Raw genomic sequence first — 4,919 nt, forward strand, 5'->3', positions numbered from 1 at the left:
GATTTCATAATCATATAGTTTGTTTTCTGTAGGTTAATTGTGACTTCATTTGCATTACACCATTCCTGCACCTTCATTAAATTTTCACTTACAATTTCTAAATCAATTTATTTTTGTCTAGGATTAAAAGTATGAAAAAGATTTGAGTCATCAGCAAATAATCTGAAATTGAAAAAGTTTGTGGAGTTAGGTAAGTCATTTATATATATATATATATATATATATATATATATATATATATATATATATATATATATATATATATAGTAAAAAATAATGTTGGTCCAAGAACGGAGCCTTAAGGGACACCACATGTTATATTAAACTTCAAAGACATTTTGACTTTATATTGTATAAACTGTGATCGTTTACACAAATAATCTTCAAACCATTGCAATGCAAACCCACGTATTCCATAGTGTGACATTTTTTTGAGGAGAATGCTGTGGTTTATAGTATCAAATGCCTTTTGAAAGTCAATAAAGATGCCAACTGTCGTTCTACCCTCATCAAAGTATTTCAATAGTGTATTTGCAAGATTAATCAAAGATAACTTAGTGCTATGTTTCTTACGGAAACAAGATAGTATTTGCTTCCAAATAGTCAATTACACGATTATTTATTATTTTCTCAAAGATTTTACCCAGTATAGGTAAAACTGAAATAGGTCTGTAATTACCAGCTAGATCTTTTCGCCCCTTTTTATGAATAGGTGTCACTTTTGCTACTTTTAGTGCGTCTGGAAATTTACCTCTTTCTATGGAAAGATTGAAAATATATGTTAATGAGCTTAAAATGTATAGGGCAGCATCCCTCAACAGTCTTGCCGGCAAATTATCATAGCCACATGCTTTTTTCGTATCTAAAATCTGTAAGTGGCATTTCAATTCATTCTCTCTTATTGGTTTTAAAAATAGTGATTTTTCTGTTCTATATCCTAAATATTCTGTAAAGTCAGAATTCACTGGTGGTATTTCCTTTGCCAGCTTTGGACCTATGTTTACAAAAAAGTTGTTAAATTCGTTAGCTATTTCATTGTCAGAAGTTATCACTCTATTTTCTCCACCACCTGAGCTTAATAATTTCTCTACATTGGTCACTTTATTTTTGACATTTCCACCACTCAACAACAATTGTTCTCCACGTTTTACGACTATCATTCTTATTAATGAAGAAGAAGTTACTATAATATTGTCTCTTTGCATTTCGTAGAACTGTAGTTAGAACATTTCTATACCTCTTGTATTCTTCCTCGTCTTTCTGTTGGAAATTTGATGCCTTTAGTTAAGAATACAACTTGTGCTTCTTCTTGACTGATTTTAAAATAGCATTAGTCATCCATGGTTTTCTCCCAGCATTTTCCCCCTTTTTTAGGTTCTTCGAAGTTGATGATATAATTGGTGCATGCTTGTCACAGACTTGCGTAAACAAGGCGTAAAATACAGAGTACGACTCATTTAATTGTGTACAACCACTTACATCGTTCCAATCAATTTTACCTATATCATCAGGGAATTTATTAATATCATACTTTCTGAAGGTACGAAACACAGACTTTTTGTGGCTTGTTTAATACTTGCCTTTCTAAGATGCTCAAATGCAACAAAGATAGGGAAATGATCTGATATATCAGTTTCTATAACTCCAGCATGAATAGAAGAAATTGTTACATAAGTGTACACATGGTCAATAAGAGAGGAAGTTGTTTTAGTTACTCTTGTTGGTGAAGTGATTAGTTGCTGCATACCCAAACATTGTAAAGAAGTTAAAAATTGTTCTGCTTTCATATCTATTCCTTCCTTGTGTAGTACATTAATGTTAAAATCTCCAAGTAAAACTACATTTGCTTTATCAATTTTCAATCTTTCTAATGTTACCAGCAAGGAGTTTTGAAATTGATCAATATCAGTATTGGGCTTACGATCAATAATACCTACAGTAATTTTCCTACCATTCAGGTCAGTTTCTAACCGGAGACTTTCTGTGTGAGTGACTTCATGGTCAAGAATAACATATTTAAATGAAGAGTGAATGTAAGCTCCAACTCCTCCACCCCTTGTGCCACCTGTTCTACACTTTACCTCAAGGACATAATCATTTAAACCTAAAATACCTTTGTTTGAAACATTCCACACTTCAGATAAGGCAATGATATCAAATTTTTTTTTTAATGTATCTTCATATAACAAATTTAGATTATCAAAGTTCTTATTTTGAGATCTGATATTAACATGTGAAATACAGAATGAATGTAACATTTGCTCTGATAATGTATTATCAAATAAATGAGGGCTAACATAATGTGATTGAATTACAGATGTCTCATTTTGTTCCATTTAAATAATAAAACATTTGTTGCTCATCATATTTATAAGTTATTTACATTATGGAGAGTTTAAAATCTTCGTATTTGATGTCATTTAGCCCAACATCAAACAAGTCATCAGGTGTTTTGATGACTTTGAAGGTGTTATCCTGCATTTTGCAAACGATATTCCCATTTTTTGTTGAAATATTTTTAACAAGTGGAGAGTTTTTTGCGCTTCTCAGCACAGCATATCGCAGGGGGGTAAGATCATCGTTAACAAAAACGCCCTTGTAGGAAGTTTTTCCTTTCAAAGCAAACTTCCGATTGTATATTTCGTCCCTCTTTCGCCGAGATATGAGCCGAACTATCGTTTGGCGAGCTCCTCCTCCTCCCACTCTTGGCTTTCCAACCCGATAGCATGTAGAAATGTCATCTGGGGTGATGTTCACTCCAACCTCTTCTGCCAGTTGACAAACTTTACCCATCAAGGCCTCTTCTGATTTACCTGCATTTTCTTCTGTCTCCACTTGTCCTACCTGCCCCTCTGTGAGTCCTATGATACGAAGGTTTTCCCTCCGCATCTGCTGGTCAACTTCATCCCTCTCGAATTGGCTGCGAAGTAGGTGTGGGTTGATATCCTCCTTCACAGAGGCAACACAGGCTTCTCTCACTGCCCTCACAATTGCAGGTATTGCTGCCTTGACAGCTGTCTCAACAGCATTCCCGATGATAATGGACAGATCATCATCATTATAATAATTAAATCCTATCGATATAATAACTGAAAGTCAAAATAGATATCTGAGAACAGGTATTGTCCGATAATGACGATTCTGATATCATTCTGGCATATGAGCAGCAATCCCTGGGTTATATGGATACATGCCATACATGTCATTATTTAAAGAAATTACCGGCAAACGAGCATGAAAGATTTCTACTCTTTTTTCTGGTTGTGCAGTCAGTTCTTTTGTGTTCGGATAGTATACACTTGTGCCACTTAATTCAAAGTCCACAGCTAGGATCATAGGTGAATCCGGCGGGATTCTCTGTCGGAAAGGATCAAGGGGTGGGCAGGAGCTCAAGTTCAATAGACCTATACTCACTAATGCATTTTCTCTCCCGAACCGTACCCTTGGTTATCGATTCACCTGCTGTTAAAATGGTATCTCTGTGGATTGCATTCACTTCTCATACATCAGTTGTTGCCAGGTAGAGCAAGCCTCTGGCAATCTTTTCAGTCGTCAGGGAAAACTTTTTTATTCATGAAATTAATGATCAATAAGTTCTGTGACAAGCAACAAAAAGTTAATCCTAATAACCTGCGGCATGCCAACATGATTCTGTGCATTTCGTCTCACGCCCCATCCCCACCTGCATCCACAAGTGATTCATATGTTAATGTAAGACCCCGCCCCCCCCCCCCCCCACTCAGAGGTCGGAATGACCGCATGCGTGTTGCCAAAATGTCCGGTAAAGGGGTACTTTTCCTGCGAAAAAGTCCGGCCCGAGAATTGTAAAAAAAAAAAGAGGGTGTATTTGACTTTTCACCCGGAGATTTCTTTAAAAAGGGGGTGTTTTTATTTTCTCTCATCTCTTTGGACTCCTGAGAAATTATTCCGAATTTAGGGGGGTACATTGAGCATTTTTCCTGATTTAGGGGGGGGGGGGGTCTCCAAGACAGGAAAAGCCCGCGAAATGCCCGCGAAAGGGGGGGGGGGTTCGGAAATATTGGCAGTCCTCAGATAGGGGGTGCTTTCAAAAAAAGGGAACGAGCATATGCGTACCCTAAATAACATTGAGTGGGGGGGGGGGGGGGGGGGCGGGTGTAAGACCCGTAACTATATGGAGGCATACACGAGAGTTCGTTCACTGGCCGCTTCATTGCCAAGGTCAAATGTCATCGTAATGAAGGTAGTACCTGGCATTCCCACGTTCAAACAAGACTTCAGCAAGGCAGCCTAAACCAGTACATCAACTCCAGTCTTTATGTGAGGAAACCGAATCTATCTACAATCAAGCTCGTGGTGAACTCGCGAAGAAATCTCTTTGCCGCTTCGTATATTTTTGTCATTCACTAAAAGGTCTCTGTTTAAATAGGAGAAGCTCTCTTGTAGGAGTGTTTAAGAAGCATCTCTTTTCCGATTATATAGAAAGATGGTTTTCTGGTTTCTTTCGGTGACTTCGTGTGTCCTTTTAGGATTCATCATGTTGGTGTATCTCTGGTAAGTTTGTGAAGAGAGTTGGTTTTTAAATCGTCATCTGCGTATAATATAATGTAATTGTAATGACCGATAGTCAATGAGGTGGATGTCTCAGAGCAAACTTTACCTCAGTAAATTAACAGTTAGCAAACGGTTTACGTACTTACGTACGTATACGCAACGTATACAATAAAAGTGCGTTGAACTGTATTTACACATTACAACGCACTATCACTGAAAGATAGCGCATAGTTTAACGAACTTTTCTTCTCCCATCAACTATCAAACTATCTTTCACCACGTGATTTACTCTTGACTAATCGTAGCGCAAGATTCTTTGCATGTGGAATATAAAGTGACGAAATACTTTTCATTGTCCTATAGAATTTTGGTTGCTCGGGATTTTT

Source organism: Strongylocentrotus purpuratus, unplaced genomic scaffold (genome assembly GCF_000002235.5).
Source record: "Strongylocentrotus purpuratus isolate Spur 01 unplaced genomic scaffold, Spur_5.0 spur5_scaffold_7, whole genome shotgun sequence".
Lineage (NCBI taxonomy): Eukaryota > Metazoa > Echinodermata > Echinoidea > Camarodonta > Strongylocentrotidae > Strongylocentrotus > Strongylocentrotus purpuratus.